This window comes from Rutidosis leptorrhynchoides, chromosome 4 (genome assembly GCF_046630445.1).
Source record: "Rutidosis leptorrhynchoides isolate AG116_Rl617_1_P2 chromosome 4, CSIRO_AGI_Rlap_v1, whole genome shotgun sequence".
NCBI lineage: Eukaryota > Viridiplantae > Streptophyta > Magnoliopsida > Asterales > Asteraceae > Rutidosis > Rutidosis leptorrhynchoides.
This window is the reverse complement of record NC_092336.1, coordinates 263,215,136-263,239,714: the sequence shown is the minus strand read 5'-3', so window position 1 is coordinate 263,239,714 and position 24,579 is coordinate 263,215,136. Positions and strand designations below refer to the sequence as shown.

The window sequence follows — 24,579 nt, the reverse complement described above, 5'->3', positions numbered from 1 at the left end:
TGAAATTCGAAGTTAGAACTTACCACAACAACCAAAATGTAGCTAGGGATGAGGTGAACAACTTTAACACTCGAGCTTTTGATCAATTCGAGCTTCTTCTTCTCCAAAACCCCAATTCTCTCTCTAGAACTCTCTCTCTCTCTAAGATAGTTGAGAGTGTTTGTGGATGTGAAAATGATCCAAAGTTGGATCCAAACCAGCTGATATGGCTTCATATCTGTCCCCAGGTGAAATGACCAAAAAGCCTCTCATTTAACTCTAATTTGAAAAAGACAGAAAACTGTCGCCACCCATATCTGTGCGCGGCGCGCACGATGCTCTGAACAGTCTGCCACCCTTCAAACTTACACCACGCTTCACACACTTTACGTACATCATTCTACTCTATGTACAATAAATATTAGGGTCTTACAACTCTCCCCCACTTAGAATCGATCACGTCCTCGTGATCCTCGTCACTTAACTGATCAGACCCATACTCTATGGTCCTCAAACATACGTTCCAAACCGACTTCTACCACAATTATCCTAAACTCGAACATTATTCCATTTACTAATTACACACGTATACGCACTTCGAGGCATGCAACACACACAACATCTTAAAACTACCACAACCACTTAACATACGTGGAAACATGGTGTTTCTTTCCAATTTCTCTAGGCAATCCTTCTCAATGAATCGCCTCTAACACTAAATCGTCATCCGCGATTTATTAAAATCCACAAATCGGAGCACTAAAACTTGGTAACCCTCATATTGGGAAAAACTCAACCAATCTCTTACCGAGATATCAATCCCTTAGCGTACCCTTGCCGAGTACAATGCTAAAAGCAACCAAGTTTCAACCTAAGGTCAACAACCCGAACGATGAAGACCGAACCGAACGAATCCTTACGGATAACACCTACCACTTAACTTCCCTTGTAGTGCCCAACACGACCAACACACAACTATCATAAAGTCATAAGCAAATGACTAAATCCGCTAGCGTCCAAAACGACTATGGCAACGCAAATCCCAAGGTGTACAAAATCGAATATTGTCACACCCGTAACAACATGTGAGCGAAACACGGCTGTCGCATCACTAATCACACCACACGGTCCTCACGACCCAACATTGATGTGTAAAACAACCAATAGTTCTCAATACTAACCACATGAAGGCTGGCCGAAACTACACGCGCCTTAGTGAATCCACACCACATGCGACTCACCACCTCCACCGCAACAACAATCGGGATTGCCCGAACTACACGCGCCCTAGTGAATCTGAACTACACGAGAGTCACTATCCCAATAGAATGACCGCATCCACACGTGTCATTGTGAATCCAAACTACACGAGACTCACTTCCCAATAGAATGACCGCATCCACACGTGTCATTGTGAATCCGAACTACACGAGACTCACTTCCTCAATAAGATGACCGAAACTACACGCGTCATCGTGAATCCGCATCCACACGTGATCCACCTCCCAAATCTCAACACATGAATAGTACTCCCATTCCCCATCGGTACTCGCATTTCCCGATAACGTTATACCATACCGATATAACACTTCTCCCATGGTGAAGTTAGCGGACCACGTCAACGACCATAACCCACCAATCACACACGCTCTTCTGGCCTCATACAACGAGTAGTGTAACATTGCGCACTGCTACACCATAGTGAATCCTAACAGAATACACTAACCATCAACACACGCTCTTTTGGCCTCGATCACAATGAGTAGTGTAACATCGCGCCTGCTACACCATAGTGAATCCTAACGGAATTCACTAACCATCCACCTCAAGCAACAAGTATATACTCATACTTAGGAACATTCCACTCACTTGGAAATCTTTGCACACGCATCACACGTACGTGTACACATCGCCACCACAATCGAGCAAAAACCACCTACATCGCACATAGGCACAAAACAATAATTCTCTAGAAGAGAATCCGATACACACATCCCTTAACCGAGGGATCTCACCATGCTCGTCAAACACATCCATTATCTATCAATGAGATTCACCACATTACCACCTCGGTGATAATTTAAATCCAAAACCATAAGTACAATTTAACTGAAATTGTACCCTACCACAAATCGACCAATCTAGGTCCCGACACTAATTTCGGATCTACTAAAGGCATTATCCAAAATCTCTCACTAAAATCTCCTAGTGTGGGTGTGTAACTCACCCACTTAGAACTACGTTCCATAACCGCATCGCCGTGGTATCATCATCCGCGATAAATACCACTCTCCGATATACGTGACCAATCTCTCCATTGGTCATAACACTCGAATTCTCAAGAATTAATTTCGCGCACTAGAAATTGACTCTCACCGTGACCGGTTTGCTTTATTTAAACACGATACAAAACCAACACAACAGGCACCTTGTACAATCGTACAATGCTACCAAAAGGTAGACTTTTCTAACAATTGGGTTCACACGACCCATCACCACATCTTGCTCTAACCTTGAGCATACGAAGGATCTTAACCTATCCTTCATCACTACGAACGAAGAGTTTGCCACAATTACCCAAACTTAAATCTTGCGATCCTCCGATTATTCTAGCTTGTCAAATCTCCACCTAGTCACTCATGTACCTAAGGGTTTCTCTCCGGTACCCTAAGTACAATGTAACCGCAACACCATCGGAGTTGAATACTACGATAGTAGGTATGAAAGAGGCACCTAACATGGCGTCACGTAGACTCCATTACCAACACACATCGAGATCAAACACTCGATCTTTATGGTTTTATCCACCTGTCGAACCTCCTGGTTCATCAACTTCAACACGAAAGCAAACATGCGCTTAACGATCGAACACCAAAGCCCATACCCATGGCTTGGTAGAAACATTTCCCAACACTAAGGAATGCTTGGTTGCACCAAGTCTTACGCCATTAGCCCATTAATCAAAACGTCACCATAGGGTAATTCCATTAGGAATGTCACCCATAACAATAATGTGCACAACACGATGCAATTAACAAACCAGAACTCAATCGGCACATAATAAATAATCAAAGGACATATTTATTAAAACGTAATGTACCTTAACGTCTTCTTGCCACACCCGCCCCCGCTAACTCTGGACACTCCGACCTACGATGTCCTTCTTCTTGGCAATTGAAGCACACCGTGCCATCACCCTTTGGCACTGAACATTCCCAAGACTTGTGACCCTTCACGCCACAATTGTAACACCTAGACGAACTAGAATCTGATATACTCATCTGTATACCACCTGTGCTCACACTTGCACCCCTAGTCCTCTTACTTGGAGCACCATACGAGACAACTCTTCTCTTACTTGAAGGTTCACTAACCACCGATCGCGAATACGATTCGAAACCCCTAACCACAGCGAATAACCCTGCAAACGATTTCGCTTGACCTCTGCTAATTTTGTCCTGCAAGTCATCATTCAAAGTTCGATAGAAATCTTCCATCAACATAAGATCGTTCCCAATATACTCCGGGCAAAAACTAGCCTTCGCCATAAAGGTCGTCTTGAGAGTATTCAAGTCCATAGATCCTTGTCATAAATTTCAAAACTCATCACGCAATTCCGCGAAGTCGGCTTGCGCCCGGAACTCCTCAGACTTCCTTCTTAAAATTATCCCATGATAACCCCATAAAAGATTCAACATCAACGATATCAGTTTTACCGTCTAACCAATCTTTCGCCATACCCTGCAACAAGCTAGTAGCGAGTCTTGTCCTCTTCTCGAGAGGGCATTCAATAGTGCGAAAACACCCTTAGACATCCGAGATCCATGTTGTACTTATCAAAGGATCCAATTTCCCGTCATACATCGGAGGTTTAGTCCTCATGAAGCTCTTATGACAACGCTCCATTTCACCACTATTTTGAAATTAGGAATACTTCGTATCCATTTCTTCTCCAAACGCACCCATCTGCTCCGTAACAGCGGACGCAACTCTAGCATTAAACTCATCGTCATTCATCTCGATCCCGTTTCTCGTCGTCATTCTAAATAATGCAAAAACGATTAGTCCAAGAATGTATAAAACCACACGCACAACACCGCCCCATCTTGCTCAACACTCGTCGTACATCACTTGTAGACACGATTTGCACCCGTAATAAGGTTTGCAAGTCCTTAGTACGCGTACACGCCGTATCAACTTGTTAGTACAATGACTTCCTCACTCGATGATATAAACAACACAAACAAAAATCCAACGCGATAAAACACAAGCAAGAAATAATATCATAACATAAGTCACAAACCTAGTTAGTTTACCTACACGCTAAGGCACTAACCAAGTCCACGTCCAACCCGTACTCCTACAAGTCCCGCAACAATTAAGCATACACAAAAGTCTAAGTCTAGGCACCTATCTCAAGTAGCCTAAATCCCTTAGACCATGCTCTGATACCACTTGTAACGACCCAACCCATTATCCAACTGAATACGCAGCAAAAGAAATTTTTTATACAAGACAGAAGGGTGCGCGGCGCCCTCCACTGCTTGTGCGCGGCGCGCACAAGCCTGGTCAGCTTCTGTCCGAAATTTCCATTTTTCGTTTAAAGATCTCCCACTTCCCGACACTTTTAGATGAAACGGTTTTCACAACACATACTATTAGTTAAAACTAACACGTTCCAATAATAAAACGAGTTTTATGACACCGGGGCCACATCGGCCGTTTTACGACTTTCGTACAAAATACAAGCTTTCAACCACGTGAGTTTTAACACAAAATAAAGACAGAGCATGGTGATTGAGAATATGCTACCCAATCTTAATCAATCTGAAAGCACGTCTTCTAAAGCAACCTACGTGAATCCACTAGTTCCCACGCTTACCGGAGCCACCGCATCCATGCAAATCTATAAAAATGTAAATAATGAGAGGGTAAGCTAACGCTTAGGGAGTGAGAATATACTACATACATATATATGCATAAAATGGACACGCCACACAATAAATACTCAAATAGCACATACCGGAGTCCATGCATAAAGGCAAGCTAACCTAAGCATACCGTACAATTGCTACACAACGAGCTAATGATATCAACAATGTGAGTACACCAACGACGATATGTACCATGCCAATAAGCTACACCCGGAGGGTTAGCTACAACACAACAATACGATAATATATATATATATATATATAAAGCATAAACGGCCAATGGTTAACCCCTTAACCCAAATGAAGATTGGCCAAACTACATGGGCCTTAGTAAATCTGCATCCACATGAGACTACTATCTTCAATAACTTGACAACACCGAGGTTGGCCGAACTATACGAGCCTTAGTAAATCCGCAACCACACGAGATCATTACCTCAATAAGATGACCGAACTACACGCGTCATCGTGAATCCGCATCCACACGTGATTCACTTCCCAAATCAAAATCCACGGTCCCGGGATTTATAAAAATCCACATCATTGGGTTTATCCAATTCACAACTCAATATCAAGCCTTCGCCATTGGGGTTATATAATCCACATCACGAGCACATGTGATAACGTACACACAAAGTGTGCACCTCGCCAAAGTTGGTCAACCAAAACGCACAACCGTGCCAATTGGACCTATTACACAAGTCCATCAAATCCATCTATATGTGAAGTGAGCTCTATAACCGAGAACCACTTCACCCGACCCGCACCCATCCTACACATACATATGCACATAGGATATTAACACTCACCTTGTCATCTTGATGAATGCAACCGTACAAATCCGCAACACGGCAATGGAAAGTACCTATTCCATTATCACAATACAAACAACACACTTAGAGTGGATTTAATGTCATAACCCGTCCTTAACCATAAGAACGCGTTAGATAACGTATGATTTCATTGCGAGGTATTGACCTCTATATGAGACATTTTTGAAAGAAAACTGCATATATTATACATTACAAACCATAACCATTATTTTTGTTACAAGCTTAAGACAATAAAAAGAAGATTAACGTTTAGCGATAATCTTCGACTTACAAACTTTACAAATGATGACAACAACACGGTTTCTAGCATATTTTACAATACAACATCTCGGATATGCAGTTTTATTTTTGACACAAACATGCGTACGCAAGATCCTGGTTAGATCCAACATGATGTAGCGGAAGCTTTAGAAATCACCTGAGAATAGACATGTTTTAAAAGGTCAACATAAAGTTGGTGAGATATAGGTTTAATGCCGGCTGCAATATATATATAGACCACAAGATTTCGTATATAATCAGTTTAATAAAAGTATTCTAAGTGGTTGAGCACTCGGTAACCATACTTAACATTTTCACGTCGCATATTCCCTTTAATATGAAATCTTACTACACCGTACCAAGTGTAGTCACAAAAACGAAGTACTGTGCAACCGTTGAATACTGGTCGTCCAGTCCGGTTGGGGTTGTCAGGCCCGATAGATCTATCAACAGGATTCGCGTTTACAATACCGCTGTAAATATTAGTTACCAAGCTACAGGGAAGTATGCCAGTGGTACAACTCAACGTAGAATATATTTTTCAGTTACTTGTGTCCATATCGTAAAACATAAAATACATGTATTCTCATCCCGAAATATTTAGAGTTTAAAAGTGGGACTATATACTCACTCTTGTCTTGATGATATAAATAATTTGACTCGGTCTTCCGGTTGATATCACGAACCTATCCATATATAATATATCAATATGTTTTCATTTTAAAACAAACGTCTCATATATATACTTGTTATACTTTTAATACTTTGAATAATTCCTTAGTCCGTAGTTAGCATTCCGATGTTAGTAATTCAATTTTAATGGTTCATTTTTAGATGTTTAATATACCCGCAATGAATAAATACAACCCCCAACGAAATAAATAAAACTCCCGTAAAACCCCATCATAAATGTATTGGTCGAGATTAATCTTGACCCATGGTACCGGTGTTGTCAAATGACGTGTTGCGTACAATCATGGGATCTTATGATTAATCTTCTCGTGTTGCTTACGGGTGATCCTGAACCATATGAAATTGAATTGTAAGTACATATATATAAAATATCATGTTATCTTAGAAGTATGTGATTTTATGTAAATTTTTCCAATGAATCCCGAAGTCATTTAAGTCTTGGATAACCAATTTTGTTTCGGTCATAGTTTCTTCGTTACAAGTCCGTTTTCGTTGATTCAAATTGCCATCTTCTTGGATCGAGTTCTTCTTTAAGACTATGAACTGTAAATACCTTGGTTTGTATTCAAAATCATACGGCATAGGTGAAAGTTTAGTGAAACATATGAAGTTAAACATTTTTGTTACAACAAAATCATTTAATGACCATTTTTCCAAAAATACTTATACTTTGAAAAACCAAGTTTTACCTTGTTAAATTAACATATAAATAAGTTATATTACAGGTCTTGAAGTATTTTAAAAGTTAAGTTAGAAGGATCTATTTAGTTTGCAAACAAGTTTGAAAACATTCAAACTATGTTCTTGTTGTTAAACTTGTATACCACAAAATATGATAGCTATATATATATGAATCGAATAAGGTTATGAACATAGATTCTACCTCAAGTTCCTTGGATGAAGTTGCTGTAAAAGAGAAGTAAGAAGCTAGAATCAAAAGGGTGATAGAAGTGGATGAAAGATTGGAAGTAAGTTGGTGTTCTTGAAGGGTTTTCTTGAAGTGTTTTTGTATGGTTTTCTTATGGTGTTTAACTAAGGTTTTTATGGCTAGATCTTTAAGGTAACTTACTGAATTGTTGAAGGTGTTTAAGGGTTATGGAAGTGTGTGTATTTAGCTAAGAGATGATCATGAAAATTGAATCAAAGTGAAGGTATTTATGGCCATGAATGGCGTTTTTCATGGGGGACAAAAACAAAACTTTCTTTTGTTATTTTGCTAGATATTTTTGATAATTGTCAAAAGTTAAATCCTCACATGATCCTTAACTGATTGGATCTAATTATTGGTGTATTTTTATGGGTATATACCAATAGTAAATACATCTAGAAGATGGGTATGATACGAGTACATATACTCTAGATATACGTATAGAAATTTTGTGAAAAATGGAATGAGGATTCAAATATAGCTATCTTTTGTGAATACACTTATATGATTTTATGTATTTAAGTCTTTAAAAGTGATTAAATACATTACTTATACAATATATGTATAAACATTATAAGTCTTAAGTATTTATGTCAATTAACGTTACGTATTGTTATCGTTTTGAAAACTTAAGTTAGTAGTTTCAAAATACACATATAACTTGTTGTTATTAATACAAAATGAGATATTAAAACATTTATTAATCATGTTAAATATGTATATATACATTTATATACACAAACGTATAATTATCATATATTGTATAGTTCGTGATATCATCGGTCAAACTAGACGGTCAAACGTTGTGTAAAACTCTTTTCGGAAATATAAGTCTCAACAATTTGGATTGCTTATCATGTTGGCAAGGTTTAATTTATGTAAATATTAATCTTATAAGTATAGTATGATCGAAAAAGTGCGGGTCGTTACATTACCTCCCCGTTAAATAAATTTCGTCCCGAAATTTTTAAAATTGTACCTATTTTGCGTCATCGAGAAACAAATGCGGATACTTTCGTTTCATCTGATCCTCTCGTTCCCAAGTAAACTCGGGACCTCTTCTAGCATTCCAACGAACCTTAACAATCGGTATATTACTCTGTTTGAGCTGTTTAACTTCACGGTCCATGATTTCGATTGGTTCTTCGACGAATTGTAGTTTCTCGTCGACATGGATTTCTTCAAGAGGAATGGTGAGGTCTTCCTTTGCAAGACACTTCTTAAGGTTTGAGACGTGAAAGGTATTATGTACTCCGGCGAGTTGTTGCGGTAACTCGAGTCGATAAGCTACCGGTCCAATGCGTTCGATGATCTTGAACGGGCCTACGTACCTTGGGTTTAGTTTACCCCTTTTGCCGAAACGTATCACACCTTTCCAAGGTGACACCTTTAGCATAACCATGTCCCCGACCTGAAACTCTAATGGTTTCCTTCGGACATCGGCGTAGCTCTTTTGGCGACTACGGGCTGTTTTCAATCTCTCCTTGATTTGTACTATCTTCTCGGTCGTTTCGTGTATGATCTCGGGACCAGTTAAATGTCGATCTCCTACTTCATTCTAACAGATAGGAGATCTACACTTCCTTCCGTACAATGCTTCAAATGGCGCAGCTCCAATGCTCGCATGATAACTATTATTATACGAGAATTCTGCTAACGGTAGATATTTATCCCATCCGTTTCCAAAATCGATCACACATGCCCTGAGCATGTCTTCGAGAGTCTGAATCGTTCTCTCACTCTGTCCATCGGTTTGTGGATGATATGCGGTACTCATATCCAAACGAGTTCCTAGTGCCTCCTGTAGTGATTGCCAGAATTTTGAGGTAAATCTACTATCACGATCGGATATAATGGAAATAGGTATTCCATGCCTTGAAACAACTTCCTTTATATACAATCGTAATAGTTTCTCCATTCTATCCGTTTCCTTTATAGGTAAGAAATGTGCAGACTTGGTGAGACGATCAACAATCACCCAAATGGTGTCGTATCCCCAGGCAGTCTTTGGTAACTTCGTGATGAAATCCATGGTAATACCGTCCCATTTCCATTCTGGAATTTCTGGTTGTTGAAGTAACCCTGACGGCTTCTGGTGTTCTGCTTTGACTTTGGAACAAGTTAAACATTCCCCAACATATGTTGCAACGTCTGTCTTCAAATTAGGCCACCAATAATGCGTCTTAAGATCTTGGTACATCTTTCCAACTCCAGGATGTATCGAATATCTTGTCTTATGTGCCTCGTTCAATATCAACTTCCTTAATCCACCCAACTTCGGTACCCAAATACGATTTGCAAAATATCGAATTCCATCTTCCCGCATAATGAGTTGCTTCTCATACTTCTTCATTATTTCATTTCCTATATTTTCTTTAGTAAGTGCTTCTCGTTGAACTTCTTTGATTTGTGAGTTGAGATTCATGCGAATTTTTATGTTCATCGCTCGTACTCGAATTGGTTCTCGTTCTTTTCTGCTTAAAGCATCAGCCACCACGTTTGCCTTCCCGGGATGATAACGAATTTCACAATCATAGTCGTTTATTAACTCGACCCACCTACGTTGCCTCATGTTCAATTGTTTCTGATCAAAAATATGTTGAAGGCTTTTATGATCAGTAAACACAGTGAATTTAACCCCATACAAGTAGTGTCTCCACATCTTCAATGCAAACACGACTGCTCCCAATTCTAGATCATGCGTCGTATAATTCCGCTCGTGAATCTTCAATTGTCGGGATGCAAATGCAATTACTTTCTTTCGTTGCATAAGAACACAACCAAAACCTTGTCGCGAAGCGTCACAATATATTTCAAAATCATCGTTCCCTTCAGGTAATGATAAAATAGGCGCCGTAGTTAACTTCTTCTTCAGTAATTGAAATGCGTTCTCCTGCTCCGAGGTCCATTCGTATCTCTTCCCTTTTTGCGTTAATGCTGTCAACGGCTTAGCTATTCGGGAAAAATCTTGAATAAACCTTCTATAATAACCGGCTAAACCCAAAAATTGACGTATCTGCGTTGGTGTCTTAGGAGTCTCCCATTTTTCAATAGCTTCAGTTTTTGCTGGATCAACCTGAATTCCTTCGCTATTAACAACGTGACCAAGAAATTGCACTTCTTTCAACCAGAAAGCACACTTAGAAAATTTAGCATAAAGTTGTTCTTTTCTCAACAACTCCAGTATCAACCTTAAATGCTCTTCATGCTCTTGCTCACTCTTGGAATAGATAAGAATATCATCAATGAAAACGATAACAAACTTATCTAAATACGGACTACAAACTCGATTCATGAGGTCCATGAATACAGCTGGCGCATTTGTCAATCCAAACGGCATGACCAAAAATTCGTAATGACCATAACGTGTCCGAAAAGCAGTTTTCGGAATGTCCTCTTCTTTGACGCGTAGTTGATGATAGCCCGATCTTAAGTCGATTTTCGAATACACACATGATCCTTGCAATTGATCAAATAAGTCATCAATTCTCGGTAGTGGATACCGATTCTTGATAGTTAACTTATTTAATTCACGATAATCTATACACATCCTGAAAGATCCATCTTTCTTCTTAACAAACAAAATTGGAGCTCCCCACGGTGAAGTACTCGGTCGTATGAATCCACGGTCCAGTAATTCTTTTAACTGACTTTGAAGTTCTTTTAACTCAGACGGTGCAAGTCTATATGGAGCACGAGCCACTGGTGCAGCTCCTGGTACTAAATCTATTTGAAATTCTACCGATCTAAATGGAGGTAATCCCGGCAATTCTTCCGGAAAAACTTCAGGAAAATCTCTTGCCACAGGCACGTCGTTGATGCACTTTTCTTTCTTTTCGACTTTATTAACATGTGCTAAAATAGCGTAACATCCCTTTTCTAAACACTTCTTGGCTTTCAAACAGCTAATGAGTTTTAGCTTTGACTTACCCTTCTCTCCATAAATCATCACCGGTATTTTATCCTTACCAGGAATACGAATTGCCTTCTTGGCACAAACAATTTCCGCTCCTATTTTGGACATCCAGTCCATGCCGACTATTACATCAAAACCTCCTAATTCCACGGGTATTAAGTCGATTTTAAACGTTTCTCCGGCTAGATTTATTTCACAATCACGACAAATTTTATCGGCTTTAATTAGTTTACCATTATCTAACTCAATCAAGTACTTAGCATCTAGAGGTAATGATGAACAATTCAATTTAGTGTAAAAATTTATACACACGTAACTTCTATCGGCGCCAGTATCAAATAAAATAGATGCTGATAAGTTATTAATGGTAAACATACCCGTAACAAGCTCCGGGTCTTCTCGTGCCTCTCTAGCATTAATAACAAACGCTCTTCCACGTGCAGGTCCGCCATTCTTTTCTGGATTCGGGCACTGACTCTTATAGTGACCTTGTTTTCCACACCCAAAACAAGTAATGTTAGCCAAAGCAGTTCTATTTGCGTTGGTGGCAGGAGTCTTGTTACCATTTGCATTTGTAACGAGAGCCTTACAATCTTCAGCAAGATGTCCCTGTCTATTGCATTTGGTGCACAACACACTGCAGTAACCAAAATGATGTTTGTGACAACGGTTGCATAAAGGACTTTGTCCTTTGTAACCAAAGCCTGAACCGCTACCCGCACCTTTCGTGGTTTCTTGTTTCTTATAAGGTTGTTGTTGGTTACCTCGATCATAACCTCCATTCCACTTTTTCTTGTTCCCCAATACCTTCACCTCAGTATTGAATGCTTTCTTGTCCAAAATGACCTGATCCATTAGCTCGTTCGCCATGGTTATAGCTTCATGAATTGTCTTAGGTTTCGACGCCGTAACGTTTGCCTTGACCTTTTTGGGCAAACCACCTTTGTACATTTCAATCTTCCGTGCTTCGGTTGGAACCAATTCAGGACATAGTAAAACTAATTCCATGAATCGCTGGTTGTAGTTGGTGATTTCAGTACCAACCACCTTCAAACTTCGTAACTCATCTTCTAACTTAATAATCTCATTCCTTGGACAATACTCGGTGATTATCATTGCTTTGAATTCTTCCCATGGAGTATCATAAGCTACATCTCCTCCTACCGCCTTCACATAATTCTTCCACCATGTGAGTGCACTATCTTGTAAAGTGCACGATGCATACTTGGTCATGTCTTTTTCATCACAACCGCTGATTTTGAACACCGTCTCCATCTTTTCTATCCATCGGGTTAAACCGATAGGTCCTTCCGTTCCACTGAATGATGAAGGTTTGCAAGCTTGAAACGTCTTGTAGGAGCATCCTACACGAGGATTTGGATTAACTGCAGTAGCTCTTGCAGCTTCGACCCATAGCATTCTATCGTTGACTCGCTGGTTGATGAAGTTCTCGACTTCTTGTTCCGTCATTCGGTTCAATCGCGCCATTTCCTAATGAAAGAAAATAATTATTCACATGGATTATTATAGATGTAGTGTGTATTTATAGTACATTTATAGCTTGTTAATAATATGAACCAGGTATTATTATAAAAGCCTTTTCTTCTTATTAGCGTTTTATAATTATATCTTGGGTAGTACCTACCCGTTAATGTTCATACTTAATAGCTTAGTACAGAATCAATTACTACAATCTAAATAATACTTAACCATGGAAAATTATTGCATTTCATACTTCGCTATTTTACATATGCTTACATCAAACTTTAAACAAACCACACTAATAATATTATACAAAACATTATGTGATTCCATGGTTTAATACGGTAGCGCATCATTTGGTCTATTTCCCAAAACATTTATGTCCAGGGAATCCCCCAACGCGAATCCTAGCTGTCACCCTACGTTTTGGCTGAGGAGCCGAAGAACTAGATGCGGGGATAGCACTAATAGGAATAGCGGGAATAGGGGTGGTAGTGTTGAGTGGAATTGGTGCCACGTCATTCTTACTAAGTTCGGGATTTGAATTTTCTAATTCATTCGCTTTTCGTTTCTTTCCTTGATCGAATTTTTCTTTCGTAATTTCTAGTATTTCTTCCTCGGGTTCACTTTCTTCTTCGGGTTCACTTTCCTCTTCGGGTTCACTTTCCTCCTCGGGTTCACTTTCCTCCTCGGGTTCACTTTCCGATATTTCTATAGTTGGTTCATCCGGAAATTGTGAGTCTTCCCCAAAAATACCACTTTCGTCATCGGATATGTTAATGACTGAAACACAATCTGAAGGTTCTGATTCGGAGTCGCTGAATGTGATAATAAGTTTCGAGCCCGACATCTATCACATAACAACTAACCCATTAGTACTTACATAATATTTACATATAAATTTTTAACCAACAGTGATAAGCAATGGTTTTTAAAATCAGACTCGGTCAAAGTCCAGACTTTACTAATGTATCCTAACGACTTCTTGGTTAGACACACTAATGCAAACCTGGTTCGCTAAGACCAACGCTCTGATACCACATGTCATAACCCGTCCTTAACCATAAGAACGCGTTAGATAACGTATGATTTCATTGCGAGGTATTGACCTCTATATGAGACATTTTTGAAAGAAAACTGCATATATTATACATTACAAACCATAACCATTATTTTTGTTACAAGCTTAAGACAATAAAAAGAAGATTAACGTTTAGCGATAATCTTCGACTTACAAACTTTACAAATGATGACAACAACACGGTTTCTAGCATATTTTACAATACAACATCTCGGATATGCAGTTTTATTTTTGACACAAACATGCGTACGCAAGATCCTGGTTAGATCCAACATGATGTAGCGGAAGCTTTAGAAATCACCTGAGAATAGACATGTTTTAAAAGGTCAACATAAAGTTGGTGAGATATAGGTTTAATGCCGGCTGCAATATATATATAGACCACAAGATTTCGTATATAATCAGTTTAATAAAAGTATTCTAAGTGGTTGAGCACTCGGTAACCATACTTAACATTTTCACGTCGCATATTCCCTTTAATATGAAATCTTACTACACCGTACCAAGTGTAGTCACAAAAACGAAGTACTGTGCAACCGTTGAATACTGGTCGTCCAGTCCGGTTGGGGTTGTCAGGCCCGATAGATCTATCAACAGGATTCGCGTTTACAATACCGCTGTAAATATTAGTTACCAAGCTACAGGGAAGTATGCCAGTGGTACAACTCAACGTAGAATATATTTTTCAGTTACTTGTGTCCATATCGTAAAACATAAAATACATGTATTCTCATCCCGAAATATTTAGAGTTTAAAAGTGGGACTATATACTCACTCTTGTCTTGATGATATAAATAATTTGACTCGGTCTTCCGGTTGATATCACGAACCTATCCATATATAATATATCAATATGTTTTCATTTTAAAACAAACGTCTCATATATATACTTGTTATACTTTTAATACTTTGAATAATTCCTTAGTCCGTAGTTAGCATTCCGATGTTAGTAATTCAATTTTAATGGTTCATTTTTAGATGTTTAATATACCCGCAATGAATAAATACAACCCCCAACGAAATAAATAAAACTCCCGTAAAACCCCATCATAAATGTATTGGTCGAGATTAATCTTGACCCATGGTACCGGTGTTGTCAAATGACGTGTTGCGTACAATCATGGGATCTTATGATTAATCTTCTCGTGTTGCTTACGGGTGATCCTGAACCATATGAAATTGAATTGTAAGTACATATATATAAAATATCATGTTATCTTAGAAGTATGTGATTTTATGTAAATTTTTCCAATGAATCCCGAAGTCATTTAAGTCTTGGATAACCAATTTTGTTTCGGTCATAGTTTCTTCGTTACAAGTCCGTTTTCGTTGATTCAAATTGCCATCTTCTTGGATCGAGTTCTTCTTTAAGACTATGAACTGTAAATACCTTGGTTTGTATTCAAAATCATACGGCATAGGTGAAAGTTTAGTGAAACATATGAAGTTAAACATTTTTGTTACAACAAAATCATTTAATGACCATTTTTCCAAAAATACTTATACTTTGAAAAACCAAGTTTTACCTTGTTAAATTAACATATAAATAAGTTATATTACAGGTCTTGAAGTATTTTAAAAGTTAAGTTAGAAGGATCTATTTAGTTTGCAAACAAGTTTGAAAACATTCAAACTATGTTCTTGTTGTTAAACTTGTATACCACAAAATATGATAGCTATATATATATGAATCGAATAAGGTTATGAACATAGATTCTACCTCAAGTTCCTTGGATGAAGTTGCTGTAAAAGAGAAGTAAGAAGCTAGAATCAAAAGGGTGATAGAAGTGGATGAAAGATTGGAAGTAAGTTGGTGTTCTTGGAGGGTTTTCTTGAAGTGTTTTTGTATGGTTTTCTTATGGTGTTTAACTAAGGTTTTTATGGCTAGATCTTTAAGGTAACTTACTGAATTGTTGAAGGTGTTTAAGGGTTATGGAAGTGTGTGTATTTAGCTAAGAGATGATCATGAAAATTGAATCAAAGTGAAGGTATTTATGGCCATGAATGGCGTTTTTCATGGGGGACAAAAACAAAACTTTCTTTTGTTATTTTGCTAGATATTTTTGATAATTGTCAAAAGTTAAATCCTCACATGATCCTTAACTGATTGGATCTAATTATTGGTGTATTTTTATGGGTATATACCAATAGTAAATACATCTAGAAGATGGGTATGATACGAGTACATATACTCTAGATATACGTATAGAAATTTTGTGAAAAATGGAATGAGGATTCAAATATAGCTATCTTTTGTGAATACACTTATATGATTTTATGTATTTAAGTCTTTAAAAGTGATTAAATACATTACTTATACAATATATGTATAAACATTATAAGTCTTAAGTATTTATGTCAATTAACGTTACGTATTGTTATCGTTTTGAAAACTTAAGTTAGTAGTTTCAAAATACACATATAACTTGTTGTTATTAATACAAAATGAGATATTAAAACATTTATTAATCATGTTAAATATGTATATATACATTTATATACACAAACGTATAATTATCATATATTGTATAGTTCGTGATATCATCGGTCAAACTAGACGGTCAAACGTTGTGTAAAACTCTTTTCGAAAATATAAGTCTCAACAATTTGGATTGCTTATCATGTTGGCAAGGTTTAATTTATGTAAATATTAATCTTATAAGTATAGTATGATCGAAAAAGTGCGGGTCGTTACATTTACAAACCAACTCAAATCGACACTTAGTGCAATTTCGACCAATTGCACTTCCAAATACAAACCGCGCCCAAACTAACCAATAATTACTAGCACTAGTGACAATGGTCATAATATGCCAATATAACCCAATCATAAGTGTTAAACACTTATCATTCTCAAAATCACCCATAAACCCTAATTTTGACTCATTTCAAAATTAGTCTTTCAAATACACTAAAATAGGTTCCAACACTTCCATAATCACTAAACCTAGTGATTAAACCCAATTCCAAGTCTTAAATCATTGCCAAGTCGGTTTCCAAGCCAAAACCCACCAACAACAATAATAAACCCGATTAATATCAACACTAAACTCACCTCATGAGTTTAAATGAGTTTCTCAACAATTTAAGTTCAAACCCTAACTTGAATATCAAAATTAAACAATGAAATTTGGAGTTAGAACTTACCATAACAACCAAAATGTAGCTAGGAACGAGGTGAACAACTTTAACACTCGAGCTTTTGATCAATTCGAGCTTCTTCTTCTCCAAAATCCCAATTCTCTCTAGAACTCTCTCTCTCTAAGATATTTGACAGTGTTTGTGGATGTGAAAATGATCCAAAGTTGGATCCAAACCAACTTATATGGCTTCCGATCCGTCCCTATGGGAAATGACCAAAAGCCCCTCATTTAACTCTAATTTGAAAAAGACAGAAAACTGTCGCCAGGTGGTGTGCGCGGCGCGCGCTCATATCTGTGCGCGGCGCGCACGATGCTCCGAACAGTCTATTACCCTTCAAACTTACACCACGCTTCACACACTTTACGTACATCATTCTACTCTATGTACAATAAATATTAGGGATTTGAAATGTAATATTTTTACAAATACGTATATTTAAAGCTCGGACTCAGATCGGTTTGGCACGATCCTTTATACTAAGGGTATCAGCAACTACACTCGCCTTACCAGGATGATATATAAGCTCACAGTCGTAGTCATTTAATAACTTGACCCAACGCCTTTGTCTCATGTTCAGTTGCTTCTGGTCAATGTGTTGAAGACTTTTATGATCGGTAAACACCGTGAATTTTATCCCGTAGAGATAATGTCTCCACATCTTCAATACGAATACCACAGCTCCTAACTCCAGGTCATGCGTGGTATAGTTCTTCTCATGTTTCTTCAGTTCTCTAGATGCATAGGCTATAACTTTGTTACGTTGCATTAAGACATATCCGAAACCTTGGTTCGAGGCATCACAATAGACTACAAAATTTTCGATGCCATCGGGTAGTGATAGAATCAGGGTTGTCGTCAATTTATCCTTTAGAACCTTAAAAGCAGCTTCTTGTTCTTCAGACCACTCAAATTTCTTCCCCTTATGAGTTAGCTTGGTTAGAGGTTTGGCTAGAATAGAAAAATCTTTGATAAACCTTCGGTAATAACCAGCAAGTCCTAAAAATTGGCGAATATGTTTTGCACTCTTAGGCACTTCCCAGTTTCAGATAGCAGTGATTTTCGCCGGATCGACATGTATTCCTTCACTATCAACTACATGTCCGAAAATTGTACGGTTCGCAGCCAAAATTCACACTTGGAAAACTTGGCATACAGCTGTTCCTTCTTTAAGAGTTCTAGAATCAATCGTAAGTGTTGCTCATGCTCTTTCTCTCTCTTGGAATAGATTAGAATGTCATCAATGAAGACAATCAAGATATGTTTAAGATAAGGTTTGCATACACGGTTCATAAGATCCATGAATACAACAGGAGCATTGGTTAAACCAAAGGGCATGACAAGAAACTCATAGTATCCGTAACGAGTTCAAAAAGCAGTCCTAGAAATATCAGCTTCCTTGACTCTCAATTGATGATAACCCGACCTAAGATCAATCTTCAAATAGATACTTGACCCTTGCGATTGGTCAAATAGGTCATCAATGCGTGGGAGTGGGTAACGATTCTTGACGGTTAGCTTGTTGAGTTCTCGGTAATCAATACACATCCTCAACGTGCCATCTTTCTTCTTAACAAAAAGAATAGGTGCTCCCCACGGAGACGAGCTAGGATGAATGAAACCTTTCTCTAAAATTTCTTGGAGTTGGTTGGATAATTCCTTTATTTCGGATGGAGCTAAATGGTATGGTGCCTTTGCAATAGGTGTAGCACCGGGAGTTCTTCAAGAAATACTTCTGGAAAGTCTCTAACCACTGGTACATCTTCAATACGTTTCTATTCTGATTTGACTTTCTTAACATGAGCCAAGATGGCTTGATATCCCTTCATTAGATACTTGCGGGTTTTGATACAAGAGATGATATTGAGTTTAGAACCACTCATCTCTCCTTTAATGATTAGGGTTTCACCATTTTCAAGAGGAATGTTAATGGTTTTCTCGTAGCACATGATTTCAGCACTTAATGGACGTAACCAATCCGATATCGGCTAAAAAGTCACATTTTCACCCCGGTATTAAGGCCCAAAAAAAGAAAGATTCAAACTTTGTTGGCAAAATACCCACTTCATCGGTTAGAATTGAAGAACAAGTAATTACGAAGACGGTGCAAAAAGAATCAAGAGAATCAGAGCTAAAACGAAGATTCTAGAGCGAAAACGGTGAAAGACAAGAAATCAAGTTACGATCCAGGGAATTCAGGCTGACCAGCCTGCCGTACGGCCTGCCATACGGCCTGCCATACGGCCTGCCATATGACCTGGCAGTATGGAAACGGCCTGCCATATACGTGCCACCACAAGAGCCACCAAACGGCCTGCCTTGCATACAGCTTGCCAAATACGGCCTGCCATACGGCCTGCCAAACGGCCTACCAGGCGTATTTGGCAATTTTCAAGTCTATTTAAAGGGTCTTTGTCATTCATTCTAACACATACTTCAATTCACTTCTTTCTCTCTCTTGTACAATATTAGTCATAATTTCAAGGCCTTCTCACCTCCAAACGGGAAATTAAGTACCCGGAGGCAAACGCTGAAGATTGTATTAGGACCGTTCTGGAGTCTTGAAGTTGTCACTTTTTTATTCAGAACTCGTTTAATCTACTGGTACTTCTATCCTTTACCTTATATAATGTTTTATGATATTATTGCCATGATTAGCGAGTAGTTATCTTTAGTGTATGCTATGATGTAAGCAGTTATAATGCCGAAATAATATTATGGTTTGTGTATGCTGCTGAAATGCTTTCCGATTATGCTTTAAACTCAATCGCTTTTCCAACTAATAGAACGTAGTTATAGGCTCTGTTATTGGGAAGTCACGAACCCCAATTCAGAGTACACTATCTGTGTCAACCCTTGGTAAGAGAAGTCTCTCGGATACAACGTAAGATTGACCGAGGCACACCAGTTGTAGTAAGTATATCGAGCTTTGGATTCCGACTGAGGACTCTTTCGTAGTGAAACATCTGACTAGACCCCTATTACATTGTCGGTCCTAGACCATGCTACTGTAGTCACCAAGCATATAAACTTCGTACGTGCAGGCTGAAGCACAGCGGTTGTTGTAAGCTGTACCTCTACTAAGTAAGGCCATGGAACACGGTTAGTGTTGACCAGTAAATTGCACCATAACACGGTATCAAGCATTGCACCCAGCTTGAGGGATTCTTAGTTAATTAAGGAACTGTTTGTTTAGACACATAAAGGATTGGACCGTTAGGATAACCGAACGTGTTCATGGAAGTCAGACTTGACTTGGCCATGGTGTTCTTTATGGTTGAACTCTTTTTAGGGGCCTAACTATCTTTTACCAATCATTAACGAAAGCATTGATGCACATCACGTCTCTCGGTATGGTACACCATGTATTCTATTATGCTTAAGAAAGTTTAGACCATTTTGGAATGTTAATACGTCACCCAACTGAGTCGCTCAATTGGATGAGCCGTCTGAATGTGTATGCATGTAGTCAGACTGTACGGGCGTCGGGGGTAAGGGATGTTGCTATCTATTCAGAATCTTCAAGCCTAACGCAGTACCCAGTGACATGTCTTATGACAGGGGCGTTTAGGACCAGTGTAATGAATACAGGGCCTCTGCCTATTCATGAGCCATCATTCCATAATCTCAGCAGAATAACTGATGAAGTCATAGTATGCACTTACTTTAACCTTATCTGGATTACAAATTTTATCACATTTACTTTATCTATCTTATAAATTAGAAAATCCCAAAATAAATATTTACTACTCCCTAATTATCTTAGGCTACAATATAGGTTCGATGTTACTGATATCTCAAAAATACAACTCTAGGTCATACTTTCATTACTTATAAGGAGTAGTAAGATTTAGGCCCCGCTAAATATAAATTTAAAACATTACCCTCTCCCACGAGTGGCTGATCCTGGCGAGCCGCGGCCTAATGACACCACGCAAATAAAAACCGTCCGTTTCGGCCATATCAAGAGATCTACTAGTTTTTGGCGCCGCTGCCGGGGAATTGGTATCAGGCAAAACTGCTTTCAATCAAACTTATTCACAAGCATTTAGTGGTGTCTAAGAAAGACAATTATACACGGACTTGGTTATTAGATTTTCCGAACAGTCGCCAATTATATTGGGACCCAAAGGATCCTGCCTCTCTGTAGTCGGCCTGGCTACTTGGTTTGTTGAATAGTTTGTGCGAAGCTTTGTTACCGAAATACCAGGGAATCAGTAGCCAGAACCAAAAACATATTCCACCATAGGATAGTTAGTTAATTAATTAGATTACTTTAGATTAATTTAGTTTACCTTAGATTACCTTAGATTAAATTAGATTACGTTAGAATTAGATTAGTTTAGTTTAGCTTATTATAATTTAGCTTATTTGTGAAAATTAAAAACAAAAAGGCATACCTAGTGTATGACCCAAACCCGATCTAGACCAGTGCCGTTGTTATTCGTACCTGATCCAGACGCAATAATCTCTAAAGCACGTAAGGAAGCACGAATCAGAAACCAAATGGTGTTACGCGTTACTTTAGCAAAAAACATGAAACCCTCGATTGAAGGTCGAGGAGGACCAATCAGATTTTCAGATATTCAAGGACACTCGTTCGAGTTAAAACATCACATCATCCAGCTCATTCAGAATAGTTGTCAGTTTCATGGATTACCGAATGACGATCCTAATTCTCACCTTGATAAATTCATATCTCTTTCGAACTCCTACAAACAGCCAGGGATAGGACAAGATATAGTCCCGCTATACTTGTTCCCTTATTCTCTCACTCATCATGCTCAAACTTGGTTTGAAGGACTGGAAAAAGTTTCCATCACGTCATGGACGGAGATGGCGACTAAATTCCTAACCAAATATTTCCCTCCTTTTAAACAAACCAAACTGAAGAATGACATCATTAACTTCAAACAAAGTTATGATGAATCTCTTTAAACTGCATGGGAGCATTTCAAAACCCTGCTGAAGAAATGCCCTAATCACCAGTTAGAACGGTCAGCCCAAATCTGTACCTTCTACAATGGTCTTACCGTAAATCATAGGACGACGATCGATGCAGCAGCTCAAGGGAATCTGATGAACTAAACCGCAGATGAAGCATGGGAATTGCTCGAGAACATGACGATGCATCATCATGACTGGAACAGTGGTGAAACAACTTCATCATCTGCCCCACTCTCTGTACTTAACAATCAAACAGAGGCTATCAAATCCCTCACGGATAAGATGGAATCTCTTGCAAAGCAACTCGGAGAATTGAATACGCAACCGCAGCAGGTTAACCAAGCTCAGGCTTGTGTTAATTGTACCAACCCGCAACCTACTGAAGACTATCAAGTTGAGTATGAAAACCCTGACGGTTCAGTCTGTTACGTTCAATACCCAGCTCGTCCACCAAATCCCGAATTCAATCAACCACCAAGGGTTAATCAATTTCAGCAAAGCAATCAACCTTTCCGTTATCGCTATCCACCTTATCCAGCCCAACAATCTCAATTGACCTACGATCAACCACTTTCAATCAATGGTCCCCCAGTTGAGGAGAATTCCCCTACCACCCAGATTACAAAAGCAACTAACCCCACTCTCGGAGCTGATGATCAGTTAACTCAGTTCATCCAAGGACAACAATAGTTAAATAAGAGAACTGCAACTAGATAAGATCGGACGGAGATACTAATAAGAAATCAACTGGCTCTGCTCAAAAGTTTGGAAACGCAGCTCGGACAGTTATCACAACGCCTTGAAACCAGACCGCATGGAAGATTGCCAAGTAATACTATCCAGAATCCCCACATAGATAAAGCAAAGCAAATGGATTCTGTAATCGCAGAGGAAGAACCACGGAGAAGGTCAACTAGGCTCAAGAACAAATCAACATATACTCAGAAGCTGACCCCTGAAACACTAGTTCGCATACCTTATCCTGGAAGGCTACAAGAAGAACCATCCAAGCTTGATTCCTTCAAACTTGATGGAAGATTCTTGGACACTATGTCCAAAGTTCCCAACCAGAAGAGATACATCCGAAGGCTTCTATCTACAAAGGAGGGGATACCAGACTCTAACAAAATTCCACTGAATGAAGAATGCTCTGCATTACTCAGAAACTCTCTACCACCTAAGCTATGAGATACGGGCCGATTCGTTTTCCCGTGTTCAATCTACCAATCTGGAACCATTCATGCGCTAGCAGATTTAGGAGCAAGTATCAACCTAATCCCCTACTCTCTCTACAAGAGATTAGAGTTAGGAGACTTGTCACCAACCACAATGACAATCCAACTTGCCGATCATACAATTCGATATCCTAAGGGCATAGTTGAGAACGTCTTGGTGAAAGTCGACAAATTCTTGTATCCTACGGATTTCGTAGTAATGGATATTAAGGAAGACCTACACACCCCAATAGTGTTAGGAAGACCTTTCATGAATACGGCTAGGACTGTCATTGATGTGTACAATCAAACCATGATTTTACGATCACATGGGGAGAGCGTTACCTTCAAAATTGACCGACCAACCGATCTTTCTACACAGGCAGAGATGTTTGCTATTTCCACTAGACGGATCACTTCCGATGATGATTCATTACCACCAGCCGAAGATATCGAGATGGGTGTCGAATCACAGTCTGTAGACGACCCAGAAATGGAAGAAGAGGATTCCAGCGAAGAAATAGAGGAAAAGGAGGAATCTGAAGAGGAAGAGGAATTGGAAGACGTAAAAGAAACTGCGATAGTGAAAGGACCCGTTCATATACATTATAAACGATTCACAATAGTTGATTACATCGCGAGGTATTTGACCTCTATATGATACATTTTACAAACATTGCATTCGTTTTTAAAAGACAAACTTTCTTTACAACGAAAGTTGACGGCATGCACACCATTTCATAATACATCCAACTATAATTGGCTTAATAATAATCTTGATGAACTCAATGACTCGAATGCAACGTCTTTCAAAATATGCCATGAATGACTCCAAGTAATATCCTTAAAATGAGCTAATGCACAGCGGAAGATTTCTTTAATACCTGAGAATAAACATGCTTTAAAGTGTCAACCAAAAGGTTGGTGAGTTCATAGGTTTATCATAACAATCATTTCAATATATTAATAGACCACAAGATTTCCGTTTATAAATATATGTACACTCGCAAGTGTATAAAAGTATTCTATAAGTTGTAGGCACCCGGTAACAAGCCTTAACATTCATGTTTTACCCTCTGAAGTACACCAGATCAGGTGTGTTTAAAATAACCTCGAAGTACTAAAGCATCCCATAGTCGGGATGGGGTTTGTCAGGCCCAATAGATCTAT

At 38.7% G+C, this 24,579-nt stretch overlaps 1 non-coding gene across 1 annotated transcript; it reads right to left on the bottom strand.

Moving 5' to 3' along the window:
• Nucleotides 1-22,132: 22,132 nt before the first annotated feature.
• LOC139845946 (small nucleolar RNA R71) lies at nt 22,133-22,239 on the bottom strand. Its single transcript, XR_011758697.1, has one exon. It is a non-coding gene; the product is annotated as a small nucleolar RNA R71 (small nucleolar RNA).
• Between the last annotated feature and the right edge of the window lie 2,340 nt (nt 22,240-24,579).